At 36.6% G+C, this 16,006-nt stretch overlaps 1 non-coding gene across 1 annotated transcript; it reads right to left on the bottom strand.

The window, feature by feature from the left end:
• TRNAQ-UUG lies at positions 15,652-15,723 on the bottom strand. The gene has a single exon. It is a non-coding gene; the product is annotated as a tRNA-Gln (tRNA).

Here is a 16,006-nt window from a genome sequence, read left to right as displayed (position 1 = left end):
AAAAAATCAACAAAACAAAACACACAAACCTGGAAAGCACACATCATCTCGATGGAAGGGAGGTGTCGACCGACACCAGCCAAGTGTCGACCGACACTGGCATTGGTGTCGACCGACACTCGCATTGGTGTCGACCGACACTACCCCACAGTGTCGATCGATGCCATTTTGCTTGTGTCGACCGACACCAAGTGGTGTCGACCAACACCAAGTGGTGTCGATCGACACTCCACCTGAAATTGCGATCCGCTCGAAGCCGAGAGTCGAATCTCGCTTCCCAACCTCTACCAAATAGTCCAATACTCAAAACCCATGCCGGAATCATCCTTAGGAACCTGTAGCAACCAATCCCCAGCAAGAAAAAACACAAAACAACAACAAACAAGCAAGAACACGGAAATCAAGGGCTTAGATTAGCCATGGTCATGCACTCGCCTCTTTGCAGGAAGATTCAGACCAAAAGCAACGAATCCAACCCTCCTAGCAAGCCTCTAGATCCTTCCTAGCTCCAAATTTCTCAAGAACAGTCAAGAATCTCGCCAATCTCACCAAAAAATCTCAAGAACTCTCTTTTTCCTCTTTCTATCTCAAAAGCGACAAGAGAACTTCCCAAAACCATTTTGGTCGACAATTCACTTAAATATCTCGGTTTTAGTGTTTTTTCCTAAACCAAACCAGTCCAAATCGATAATTAAATCAATCTGGTCGAACCAGAAATAAGTGGTGTCGATCGACACCCACCCCAAAAACGCAGCGTTTTGGTTCGCGGGCGTTACACATGACCAAGATCACGAGACTCCCTGAAGTCGGTCTCACTCACTCTCTCTACCCTGATGACAATCAAAATGTACTTTTTGGCGATGCAACGGATCCAAACACAGAATAACATTATACAACTCCATGGGACTAATAACCAAAACTGCTAGCACCAACTCTTCTGCAATTTGAATATCAACACCCCTCGCCCGTCCAATGACCCTCGGAAATTCCCCCCCCCCTCCCCCATGACTATGAAAAGCCCCGACCACTCTCTGGGATCTCCTTTGATATTGGCGCTCTCGGCGCACTCTGGAAAAATGCCCATTTCCTTTTTGATACATTTTTGCATCTAATGCCCATTTCATGTAATTTTTTCCAGAGACATCAAGGAAAACGATTTCAAACTTTGCCATGTTTGACGTAATACTATATAAATAATAAAAAATGGTTAAATATAAAATTTTATGAAACACTTGTAAAATCTTGTTTTAGCAATAAATAAAAAAAAATTAAAAGAAAATTATAAGCTATATAATATATTCATAAATTAAAACAATCATATTATGAGGCATAACCTTCCAAATGATTATATGAAAAAAAGACATTAGCCTTTCATAGGAGCGAGGAGGAAAAACTTACCTTTAATACAAATATATAGATCTGAACATATGATCAAGGACGCAAAGCCTACCATTATATATGATCAAATAAAAGGTATAGTCTTTTACTCTAGAGAGATAGTAAAACTTGTCATTATACCACTTCTATTGTACATAACTCCTATTTATCGTCAGAGTGTCGGAGAAGACAAAGACAGAAAAATGTAGAGAGGTTGGTGAACAAGTGAACAAGTGTTACATGAATTGGATGAAAGCACACACTTGTTGTGATGGATACTCATACTTATTTTATAACAGTTTCTTAATTTTCATAAATGATTTTCTATTCATTAATATTTGAACTCTCCTTGATGTTAATTTTTAGATTTTCTTTTCATTCTCCACTGCTGTTCGACATAATAGATTTTTTGTGTCATTAATATTACAGGAAAAATTAAGTTTTGAGTCATTAATTTTGTTCTACAACAGAGACTAAATCCTCAAATTATCATTTTATTAACATTTTAACACTACAAGAAAACAGGCCAACGGCCACTGTGGTTATAGTCGCTAAATAGTCATTAAAAAACATTATATGACTATTTAACGACTAATTACTGTTGTAGTTAAAATTTTGTCGCTAATACATATAGTCGTTAAATAGCGACTATTTAACGACGATATAATGTTGTCGTTAATTTGTCGTTGCATTGTCGTCATTTAGTAACCACATGTGGCGACAATTTGCCGACAATTTAACGACTATATTAACATGAGTCGTTGATTAGTCGCTAAATTTAGCGACTAATCTGCGACAAAATTGCGACTTTTTACATGAATAAAAAACTTGCAAGACTTTAGTCTGAAATCAGTCGTCTTATTTAATGACTATTTACCTTCTATTTAACGACAATTTGCCGTCAAAATGACGACTATATGGCGACTACTTTGTTTTACAAACTAATGAAATTAACTGGTTTTTATTGTTTTGTAATCCTGAATTTAATCCTGATATATTAAACGAAAAATCTAATGAAAAATCATTATAAACATAACCATAATTGTTAAAGCAGAACATACACAAGTCCAAAATAGAAATCAAACCAAAAGCAATAGAGTTGAACTTAGTTCATGAGTTAAGAAAGAAACAATAGAGTTGATCATGGAGTTGTTGATGGAAGATTGTCCTTCTCATCTGATTGAGAGGCTATAAACTCCAAGTAGGCTGGATTAGTGTGGCGCATAAACTTTGCCATCATTGTCAACTCTTTGATCTCGTGCTTTTGCTCAGCCACAAGGAGAGCAGTCTCTTTTTCTCGAGCAACAGCCTTAGCTTTGAGAGTCGCCTGAATTTCAGCCTGAACTTTAATCTGACGTTGGGCTTCCTTCAGTTGCTCTTGCAATGTAAGAAAGGCTTCAGTTTGTGATGGTTGATTGCCCTTTCCCTTTTCAAGAGTATCTTTGAGGCTTCCAACACCATAAGGAGTTCCTCGTGAATCCTTCTCAGTGCACTGTTTTTAGAAAAAGAAAAACAGTAAGTAAAGAGCAAAACAAATGCATGATCGAGTAGAAATGCTACTTTACCTCAAGAATGATGGCAGTACATTCATCGTTGGTGAGTTCCCGACGATGTGAAATACCATCTGAAATAGTTGAATCTGCCTCGAGCTCAGCCATCTTCTCTTGCAACTTCTGCTGATAAGCTTGATGGATCTTCTCTGCCTACCATCAACATAAGAACCATCCGGCTTTGTATGTGTTTTGAAAAAAACTTCACCCATACTGACCTCTCTTCCCAACTCCTCTTCCTGCGATGTTTGAAATTAAAGAATGGTTAGTACCAGATAAAATAGAAATGTTGATAAATGTAACTAACAAAGTAGAAATGACTTAGTACCATATCATCTTGGATTTCCCTATATGACTTAGGGCCTGATAAGTGGATGTGAGGACCGAGACCATTACGGTCAGACATACGACACTTGGAGTAGGTGGTACTCCTTTGATATTGTTCTTCCGTATCCCAATTAGCAACCATTTCTTTCCAAAGTTCACCTTCAATCCATGAAGGTTTTATTTGAGCCATGCTTGCATCGCTAACCATGCCCTTCATCCGGCGGTTACAGATGCTGTTGAAATGTTCTTGAACGACACCTGTTATCAATGGATCCCAGGTGTGAGTTTTCTACATAACAAAAAGAGAAAGAATTATGTAAGTGAAAACAAGCAATAAACAAAAGTAGAAAACAGGTTACAGAGAACAGAACTTACCGCAAACTCCATGAAGTATCTCTCTTTTCTATTGGGAGGCACACAAGTCCAAGTATAATATGGACCATCGAATTTGTTTGTAAAAATCTTGGTAATCTTCCGAACAAGTTGGCCTTTTTTGTCCCGATCAAACCTCCACACACACATGTAAACAATGGTAGTTAGTTTGATCAGTTAGAAAGCAAACACAAAAAAAATAATCAGTTAACAATGCCAAAGAGATTCAATGGTTTCACATACACATGTTGCATCAATGGTTTCACATACACATGTAAACAATGCCAAAGAGATTCTATAACTATGCAATACTTAACTATGCAATACTTTCATGCACAATCAAATTAAATAAACGAGATTGACCAACCAATAGAAGCAACGAGAATCAAAGACAAACAAGTACCAAACATATTGTCGAACCAAGGACAAACATTACCAAGTTATCTTCTACCTAAGACAAACATATTGTCGAACCAAAGACAAACATTACCAATTTGCTACAAACATTACCAAGTTGTCAAACCAATTGCTACAGACGAGAGTTAAAACAAACCAAACCACAAACATTACCAATTTGCTACAAATTAGAATTAAAACAAACCAAAGCCACAAACATTACCAAGTTGTTTTCGGCAACGGTATGGGAGAGAGAAAAGTTGTAATCTTCTCATGGCCAGGCATCGTAAGAAGAGCAGTAAGAGATTGCATAGTGTCATCCTGGAGTTGAGGCTCAACATCGTAATTGTTACCTTGAGAAGATGGTTGTCGAGATTGACCATGGGAGTGCTGCAGTGGAGACAGCGGATGATCCTCCGGTTCATTCGGAGTATTGTTCTGAACCTCTGTTGTCGAAATAGGCGGATCAAGAAGGCAATTGACGGAGTCCTGGAAAAGCGTCTGTGGCGCTGGGAAGTTCCGGAAATTTTGGAGGATAACTCGTTGTATCTCTTGGGGCGTGAACGGCGGAAGAATTCGAGCCATCGACGTGAGAGTGTACTGAGGTGGAAGAGGTTGTTTCTTCGTCCGGCGGCTGCGGGTGGGTTAGAGGGTCCGGCTCTCTGAGAAAGGCACCCAACCTTTCTCTTTTTGGTTTTAATTGCAGCATTCGACGCCATGAGACAAGATTCAACGATCGAGGAAGATGGATCGAAGAGAAGAAAGGAAGATTGATCAAAGAGAACGGCAAAGATTGATTGAAGAGAAGAAAGGTTGGCTGCGGATTGATCGAAGAAGAAAATGATTTAGGGTTTCTCTGAGTATCGATGAGAGGAAGAAAATGCGATGGATCGCATTTGGATCAATTGTTTTTGGGCCCGAGTTGATTTTTGGCCCAAATTTCTTTGTCCAAAATATAATAAATGATTTACACATTATAAACAACATGTTTTGATTATAATCACTAAAGAGAAGATGGATCAGCTGGTTATGTATGGTTACTAAACATACCTAGACCCGGGTTCAAGTACCCCTAGTTGTAAATTTTTATTTGTTTTTTTTATTACTTAAAAAAACTTATGATTCAATATGTGGTGCTTTAAGGAAATAAATTTAAATAACTAGAGAACACAAGTTTTTTAATTTTTATTAAAAAGTAAAAATAAACAATTACGTTTATTAAAGTACATAATTTAATTAACATATCTTAAAGCACCATTATAATCTTCAGGGTTCTTCGTCGTCTTCTTCATCATCTTCCGAAGACGATAAATTACACATAAATTCATCTTCAGGTTCCGCGTCTGCAACATCGTAGTCAATGTTTATTGGTTCTCTCCTTTCCAAATTGTCTACTATGACATCTTGAATTGTGGTCATTAATAAAACATCATCATTTTCTGTTTGCAAAAGACTCGGTTCTCCATCAATGTTTCCCCTCGGATTCACTTGTAGAACATTGAACCATAAATGCTTCGGTTTTTTTATGTATGGGTACGAGATATAACAAACCTGTGAGGCTTGAGATGCTGTTTTGCAATCAACGTGTAAAAGTTACACATTATATATAAATGTGATAATGACAATAAATAATTATTGGGGCATTTATATACATACCTAGAATAAATGGTTCGTTTTTATTATACTTTTTGGATGAAAGAACGTCTACAACGCCACCAATACTTCTCCGAGTGCCTCTACCAATTACAGGATCATACCACTTGCACTTAAATAGTGTGATCTTCAAACCAAGCATCCCCTCATACTCAAGTTCTATGATATCAGTTATTGTTCCGTAGAAATCAGCAGCGTCAGATGCATCCGCATAATTTTCACCTTTAACAGAGACCCCATAATTACATGTCTTTCGTCCAGCACCGTGGTTCTCAGTATGAAACAAATAACCTCTTGTAAAATACATTGGCCATGTTTTAGCCTTGTTCAAAGGTCCATGCACAATCTCTTAAACCCAACTAGGAAATGGATTTGAGGCGTTCCAATAACTAACCTGCATATATACAAGTCTTGTTATGTTAAATAATAACAATAAGTACAATATGTATATCACGAAAAATGGTTTAGCATACATATTTTTTAACCCAAGAATGATATTCATCAGCTCTTTTCGCGGAGAGTTCTTTCTCGGTAAGTCCTGGTTATTTTGCAAAATACAATCCTCGAACATACTATATAGAAAGATAAGATCACAAATGTATATGAGAAAATATAGTGGAATTAGATATCTTAAAATGTAACTAATTTGTGATATGTGACTAATTATATACCTCTCAATTGGCTGAAAATAGTCACAATTCCGTAAAACATATGTGTGTGCGCAACGATAGTCATCACGTGAAAGCCATATTTCATTCATTTCTCCACTTGGACGGCCAACTTGAGTAAATATAGAGGGTACTCCAGGGACATGATATTCAAACGCTTCACCTTCATCAAATCTTGTTAATCTGACCAAATATTTAAAAAGTAATTATTATAACTATTAAATTAAATATCACATTAAAAATATTTACTCTTAATTGCTCACCTTGATTTTGTTCGTATGTTCGCAGCAAAGTAGTGCTCAGAGAAATAAGCAATCTCGTCATTGATATATGATTCAACAATTGATCCAGCCGCATATTCTTTGTTCTTTGCTTTTCCTTTCAATTTTTTGAAAAACCTTTCAAAAGGATATATCCACCTATATTGGACAGGGCCTCCCAATTCAGCTTCATAGGGAAGATGTATTGGCAGGTGCTCCATCACATCAAAAAAGGATGGTGGAAATTTCTTTTCCAAATTGCAGAGGATTAAAACAATGTTCTGTTTTAGAATTTGAAGTCGACTTGTTTGCAAAGTTCTCGAGCATAAGTCCCGGAAAAATGCTCCAACCCCTACAATATTATATTTATTCAAACTTCATCTCATTAATTACGGAAATACAGTTACTCACTTCATATATATATATAGAACTTTAAATAATTAATTAATATACCTGATAATGCAAGCTGGACATTCCAGTCAAGGAGTTCTTCAAAGATAAATGGAAGTAACCGCTCCATGAAAACATGGCATTCATGGCTCTTCATGCCTGAAAACTTTCCATTTTACATATCAACACAACTAGCTAAGTCTGCTGAATAGCCATCTGGGAATTTAACCGAGTATTTCACACATTCCAATAAGCTTGTTCTGGCTTCGTCTGTCAATGTATAGGGCGGGAAAGGTGTTTTACCCCTACTATCAAGATGTAAGTGTGGCCGAGAACAGAATTTTGCTATATCCAACCTTGACATGACATAATCTTTTGGTTTACCTTTCACACGCATAAGAGTGTACATAATGTTGTCCAAAAAATTCTTCTCTGTATGCATCACATCAATATTATGTCGGAGATTAAGGTCCTTCCAGTACGGTAGCGACCATAAAATGCTTTACTTGTGCCATTTATGGTGCTTTCCATATCCATGCATCTTCCTTTCATGACCATTTCCACCGACGTCCTTGGTTCCTGGAGGATTTACAGAATTCAACCGCTCATAATAAAATTGCTCACCGGTCAAGGACTCTGGTGGATACTCTCTTGTAGCGTCTTTTCCCTTCAGAAAGTCTTTTTTATTCCTCCTCAGAGGATGATCAGGAGGAAGAAATCTCCGATGACAATCAAACCAACATGTCTTCCTTCCATTCGCTAGATAAAAAGACTTTATATCGTCCATGCAACTGGACAAGACAATTTACCGTGTGTTGTCCATCCAGATAACATGCCAGACGCAAGAAAGTCGCTTATCATCCACATCAGCACTGCTTTTAGGTTGAAAATTTGGCCCAAGGACACATCATATGTATCGACTCCAGTAGACCACAACTCTTTTAACTCATCAATAAGAGGTTGGAGAAAGACATCAAGACTAGCTCGCGGATGGTTTGGACCAGAATTCAGAATTGTAAGAAACAAGTACTCAGCATCCATGCACATACCAGGGGGTAGATTATATGGCGTCAATATCACTGGCAATAGTGAATGGTGACGAGAAATCCCAAATGGATTGAACCCATCAGTACACAATCCCAAATACACGTTACGGGGTTCTTCAGTAAATTGAGGATTTTGTTCTTGAAACTACTTCCACTCCGCTGCATCAGACGGATGACTCATTTCTCCCACCTTTGCTTGGTGCTCGGCATGCCATCACATTGCTGCTGCAGTCTTGTGACTCTGATACATTCTCTTCAGTCTATCACCAATAGGTAAGTACCACATACGACTATATGGTACTTTGGTTCTGCGTCGGTCATTCTTAGGCTTCCATCTTGGTGCATCACAAAACAAACATTTTTCTTCCTTTTTGTCATCTTTCCAGAATAACATACAATTGTTTATACAAACATCAATTGTATGATATGGGAGTCCTAAATTGCGCATCAATTTCTCTGTCTCGTAATGAGAACCCATAGCCTGGTTTCCCTCTGGTAAATAATCACTCAACATTTAACATACTGAATCCACTAACTTTTCACTCATATTATAATCTGCCTTATTTTGCATAACTCTAGCAGCTAAAGATAATTGTGACTGATCTTCAGGACAACCATCATATATTGGATTTTTTGCACTTTCTAACAAATCACAGAATTTTTTTTGAATGGTTAAGTACTGGTTCTTCTACACTCTGATAACCCCCATCCCATTGATAGTTATCATCAAAACTCACATTAGAAGGAAATGCATCATTCACCATATTCACATATCTATCTTCTGCTACATTACCCACTTCCTCACTCCCACTAATAAATATCGGATCAACAGTACTTGTTCCTATATCCATATTAATTTCTTCCCCATGCTTATTCCAAACATAATAATCTGGCATAAACCCATAACTAAAAAGATGATTCGAAATTCTAGTCCCTAGAAAACGCTTCCCGTTTTTGCACCTACTACAAGGGCAAAAAAACTTACCCCCATTTACTTGTGCAAAAGGCTGGCTATTTGCAAATTGCATGAACTGCTCCATCCTGGCTCTGAACTCTTCTGTAAAATTTCCCGTCACCTCATCGATCCTCTTTTACATCCACTCTCGTAACTTCCTGACATTATTATAAATCTCTATGATCTCGTTTTTTTGTGTGTGTTGCTTTGTGTTTCTGCGAGTGAGAAAAACTATTGGTGAGCTCAGTTTATATAGAGATATTTAGCGACTAAAAAGTGACTATATTACGTAATCACCAAATACAAGTACACCTACTCCGGAATACTAAAAATGTGTTTTAAACCAACTTTTAGGGACTATTTTGCGATTAAATTTTGCGACCCGCCAAAAATGTCGCAAAATAGTCGCCAAATTAACGACTACACAAGCAACTACCATTTAGTCGCTAATTTAGCGACTATTTTGAGACTACCGTTTGCAACCCGCCGAGACTGTCGCAAAATAATTGCCAAATTTACGACTATTCTTATTTCGTCGCGTTTTTGTCGCCATTTAGCGACTAAAATATTTTGTCGCTAATTAGCGACTAAAGAGTAACTATGTAGGAATAGTCATAAAGCAGTTACGCATTAGTGGGTAATTAGTCGCTAAATTTAACGACTACGAATATAGTCGCCGTTCGTAGTCGAAAAATCAGTGTTTTCTTGTAGTGTAAATATTAAAATACATGTCGTGATTCAGGGTAGATTATACTGCTTTTATTTTTATTTTTAAATTATGTAAAATTAATGGTTAACATTATCTAAAACAAAATTGCATCACAGGTTTAATTACATTGTATTAACAATAAGTATGAAGCCGAAATTTACAATGGGTACACTCTATGAAGCTATAATTTAACAAATAAGAGTGCCCATAATTTACATTGGATTGCGCAGTACAAACACGCCATAGTCTCTTGTCTGTTGCTTCTCATGGTCACTGAAATAATTCGCCGATCCTAATAAGCTATTTGGTTTGGCATGACTTACGCCTACCACAATGTTCGACGAAAACCTGAACCAGCTTTCTTGTCTCACAACACTGTGACTGGGTCCACCTGAAATGTGACAGGATTGAAGACTTGCTTTTAGGGATCAGTGAATGCATCTCTTCCACTAAATTCAGTAAGTAAGTTCGCTCTTTCTAGTACTTTCTGCTTCGTGCTTGAACTGTTTCTGTATGGGTTAGTTTCAATGAAAGCACAGTAATTGCAATCTATGTTACTTGTGCTTGAAACTGTTGTTGTATGGAAAATTTAAGAACAAAACATGCTTTGTAAATTCATTACTATCTAGAACCAAAGACCCGACACATTAATATTATATGCAATTGTTATGAGCTGCAATTTGAACCATATGTTCACCCAGGAAAAAGGTCAAAGGGGCATTCCGAGAATCGAACTCGGGACCTCTCGCACCCAAAGCGAGAATCATACCACTAGACCAAATGCTAAGTACTTTGGTTTAAACATTCAAGGCCACCATATGCATTTGGTCATATTGTGTTCTTGTGCTCTATGTTGACTTTTACTTAATAAGTTAGTCTTGATAGGAAAATGCAGTGAAGAACATGTAGTTCCATGATAGTTCTTACCTAGTATTTAAATCTGATATCCAAAAAGTCAACGGGGCATTCCGAGAATGGAACTCGGGACCTCTCGCACCCAAAGCGAGAATCATACCACTAGACCAAATGCCCTCTTGCTATACAATTTATGTTAAACATGAAAAAGTAAATGAAGCATTATGTTCACTTGCTTTAATTTGGTCATCTTTGGCCATATTCTTTCATTTTGGTAATTTTATTTTTTTGAAATATTGATTATAAATACTGACAAACTAGGCACCAAATGTTTATATCCATTGATTTTGAATGGCCATTGAACACATATTGTTTTGGAAAAAGTCAATGAAGCATTCTGAGAATCATATCACTAGAGCAAATCATTTACTGCTAAGAACTTAGTTTAAACATTGCAGGTCACCATATGTATTTGGTCATATTGTGGTCTTGTGCTCTAAGTTTACTTTTACTTAATAAGCTCATCTTGATAGGAGAATGCACTAAAGAACATGTTGTTCCATGATAGTTCTTACCTAGTATTTAAATCTCACATGCAAAAAGTCAACGGGGCATCTCGAGAATCGAACTCGGGACCTCTCGCACCCAAAGCGAGAATCATACCACAAGACAAAATGCCCTATTGCTAAGTACTATGGTTTAAACATTGATGGCCACCATATGTATTTGGTCATATTGTGGTCTTGTGCTCTATGTTGACCTTTACTTAATAAGTTAGTCTTGATAGGAAAATGCACTAAAGAACATGTAGTTCCATGATAGTTCTTACCTAGTATTTAAATCTGATATCCAAAAAGTCAACGGGGCATTCCGAGAATCGAACTCGGGACCTCTCGCACCCAAAGCGAGAATCATACCACTAGACCATATGCCCTCTTGCTCTAAAATTTAAGTTCAACATGAAAGATTACCATATTTGGTCATATTGTGTTCACTTGGTTTAATTTGGTCATCTTTGGCCATATTCTTTCATGTTGGTAATTTTTTTTTTTTGAAATACTGATTACAAATACTGACAAACTAGGCACCAAATGTTTATATCCATTAATTTTGAATGGCCATTTAACAAATATTGTTTTGAAAAGAGTCAATGAAGCATTCTGAGAATGATATCACTAGAGCAAATCATTTCTTGCTAAGCACTTAGTTTAAACATTGCAGGTCACCATATGTATTTGGTCATATTGTGGTCTTGTGCTCTAAGTTTACTTTTACTTAATAACCTCATCTTGATAGGAGAATGCACTAAAGAACATGTTGTTCCATGATAGTTCTTACCTAGTATTTAAATCTCACATGCAAAAAGTCAACGGGGCATCTCGAGAATCGAACTCGGGACCTCTCGCACCCAAACCGAGAATCATACCACAAGACAAAATGCCCTATTGCTAAGTACTATGGTTTAAACATTGATGGCCACCATATGTATTTGGTCATATTGTGGTCTTGTGCTCTATGTTGACCTTTACTTAATAAGTTAGTCTTGATAGGAAAATGCACTAAAGAACATGTAGTTCCATGATAGTTCTTACCTAGTATTTAAGTCTGATATCCAAAAAGTCAACGGGGCATTCCGAGAATCGAACTCGGGACCTCTCGCACCCAAAGCGAGAATCATACCACTAGACCAAATGCCCTCTTGCTGTAAAATTTAAGTGAAACATGAAAGATTACCATATTTGGTCATATTGTGTTCACTTGCTATAATTTGGTCATCTTTGGCCATATTCTTTCATGTTGGTAATTTTTTTTTTTTTTTGAAACTCTGATTATAAATACTGACAAACTACGCACCAAATGTTTATATCCATTAATTTGTAATGGCCATTTAACACATATTCTTTTGGAAAAACTCAATGAAGCATCCTGAGAATCATATCACTAGAGCAAATCATTTATTGTTAAGCACTTAGTTTAAACATTGCAGGTCACCATATGTATTTGGTCATATTGTGGTCTTGTGCTCTAAGTTTACTTTTACTTAATAAGCTCATCTTGATATGAGAATGCACTAAAGAACATGTTGTTCCATGATAGTTCTTACCTAGTATTTAAATCTCACATGCAAAAAGTCAACGGGGCATTCCGAGAATCTAACTCGGGACGTCTCGCACCCAAAGCGAGAATCATACCCCTAGACCAAATGCCCTATTGCTAAGTACTATGGTTTAAACATTGATGGCCACCATAAGTATTTGGTCATATTGTTGTCTTGTGCTCTATGTTGACTTACTAAATGTTTATATCCATTGATTTTGAATGGCCATTTCACACATATTCTTTTGGAAAAAGTCAATGAAGCATTCTGAGAATCATATCACTAGAGCAAATCATTTATTGCTAAGTACTTATTTTAAACATTGCAGGTCACCATATGTATTTGGTCATATTGTGGTCTTCTGCTCTAAGTTTACTTTTACTTAATAAGCTCATCTTGATAGGAGAATGCACTAAAGAACATTTTGTTCCATGATAGTTCGTACCTAGTATTTAAATCTCACATGCAAAAAGTCAACGGGACATCTCGAGAATCGAACTCGGGACCTCTCACACCCAAAGCGAAAATCATACCACTAGACCAAATGCCCTATTGCTAAGTACTATGGTTTAAACATTGATGGCCACCATATGTATTTGGTCATATTGTGGTCTTGTGCTCTATGTTGACCTTTACTTAATAAGTTAGTCTTGGTAGGAAAATGCACTAAAGAACATGTAGTTCCATGATAGTTCTTACCTAGTATTTAAATCTGATATCCAAAAAGTCAACGGGGCATTCCGAGAATCGAACTCGGGACCTCTCGCACCCAAAGCGAGAATCATACCACTAGACCAAATGCCCTCTTGCTGTAAAATTTAAGTTAAACATGAAAGATTACCATATTTGGTCATATTGTGTTCACTTGCTTTAATTTGGTCATCTTTGGCCATATTCTTTCATGTTGGTAATTTTTTTTTTGAAATACTGATTATAAGTACTGACAAACTAGGCACCAAATGTTTATATCCATTAATTTTGAATGGCCATTTAACAAATATTGTTTTGAAAAAAGTCTATGAAGCATTCTGAGAATCATATCACTAGAGCAAATCATTTATTGCTGAGCACTTAGTTTAAACATTGCAGGTAACCATATGTATTTGGTCATATTGTGGTCTTGTGCTCTAAGTTTACTTTTACATAATAAGCTCATCTTGATAGGAGAATGCACTAAAGAACATGTTGTTCCATGATAGTTCTTACCTAGTATTTATATCTCACATGCAAAAAGTCAATGGGGCATTCCGAGAATCTAACTCGGGACCTCTCGCACCCAAAGCGAGAATCATACCACAAAACAAAATGCCCTATTGATAAGTACTATGGTTTAAACATTGGTGGCCACCATTTGTAGTTCGTCATATTGTGGTCTTGTGCTCTATGTTGACTTACCAAATGTTTATATCCATTGATTTGGAATGGCCATTTAACACATATTGTTTTGGAAAAAGTCAATGAAGCATTCTGACAATCATATCACTAGAGAAAATCATTTATTGCTAAGCACTTAGTTTAAACATTGCAGGTAACCATATGTATTTGTTCATATTGTGGTATTTTGATCTAAGTTTACTTTTACTTAATAAGCTCATCTTGATAGGAGAATGCACTAAAGAACATGTTGTTCCATGATAGTTCTTACCTAGTATTTAAATCTCACATGCAAAAAGTCAACGGGGCATCTCGAGAATCGAACTCGGGACCTCTCGCACCCAAAGCGAGAATCATACCACAAGACAAAATGCCCTATTGCTAAGTACTATGGTTTAAACATTGATGGCCACCATATGTATTTGGTCATATTGTGGTCTTGTGCTCTATGTTGACTTACTAAATGTTTATATCCATTGATTTTGAATGGCCATTTAACACATATTCTTTTGGAAAAAGTCAATGAAGCATTCTGAGAATCATATCACTAGAGCAAATCATTTATTGCTAAGTACTTAGTTTAAACATTGCAGGTCACCATATGTATTTGGTCATATTGTGGTCTTGTGCTCTAAGTTTACTTTTACTTAATAAGCTCATCTTGATAGGAGAATGCACTAAAGAACATGTTGTTCCATGATAGTTCTTACCTAGTATTTAAATCTCACATGCAAAAAGTCAATGGGGCATCTCGAGAATCGAACTCGGGACCTCTCGCACCCAAACCGAGAATCATACCACAAGACAAAATGCCCTATTGCTAAGTACTATGGTTTAAACATTGATGGCCACCATATGTATTTGGTCATATTGTGGTCTTGTGCTCTATGTTGACTTACTAAATGTTTATATCCATTGATTTTGAATGGCCATTTAACACATATTCTTTTGGAAAAAGTCAATGAAGCATTCTGAGAATCATATCACTAGAGCAAATCATTTATTGCTAAGTACTTATTTTAAACATTGCAGGTCACCATATGTATTTGGTCATATTGTGGTCTTCTGCTCTAAGTTTACTTTTACTTAATAAGCTCATCTTGATAGGAGAATGCACTAAAGAACATTTTGTTCCATGATAGTTCGTACCTAGTATTTAAATCTCACATGCAAAAAGTCAACGGGACATCTCGAGAATCGAACTCGGGACCTCTCGCACCCAAAGCGAAAATCATACCACTAGACCAAATGCCCTATTGCTAAGTACTATGGTTTAAACATTGATGGCCACCATTTGTATTTCGTCATATTGTGGTCATGTGCTCTATGTTGACTTACCAAATGTTTATATCCATTGATTTGAAATGGCCATTTAACACATATTGTTTTGGAAAAAGTCAATGAAGCATTCTGAGAATCGTATCACTAGAGCAAATCATTTATTGCTAAGCACTTAGTTTAAACATTGCAGGTAACCATATGTATTTTTTCATATTGTGGTATTGTGCTCTAAGTTTAGTTTTACTTAATAACCTCATCTTGATAGGAGAATGCACTAAAGAACATGTTGTTCCATGATAGTTCTTACCTAGCATTTAAATCTCACATGCAAAAAGTCAACGGGGCATTTCGAGAATCGAACTCGGGACCTCTCGCACCAAAAGCGAGAATCATACCACAAGACAAAATGCCCTATTGATAAGTACTATGGTTTAAACATTGGTGGCCACCATTTGTATTTCGTCATATTGTGGTCTTGTGCTCTATGTTGACTTACCAAATGTTTATATCCTTTGATTTGGAACGGCCATTTAACACATATTCTTTTGGAAAATCTCAATGAAGCATTATGAGAATCATATCACTAGAGCAAATCATTTAATGCTAAGCACTTAGTTTAAACATTGCAGGTAACCATATGTATTTGTTCATATTGTGGTATTGTGCTCTAAGTTTAGTTTTACTTAATAACCTCA

Source organism: Camelina sativa, chromosome 3, assembly GCF_000633955.1.
Source record: "Camelina sativa cultivar DH55 chromosome 3, Cs, whole genome shotgun sequence".
In the NCBI taxonomy this organism is placed as follows: Eukaryota; Viridiplantae; Streptophyta; class Magnoliopsida; order Brassicales; family Brassicaceae; genus Camelina; species Camelina sativa.
This window is presented reverse-complemented; position numbering and strand designations above follow the sequence as displayed.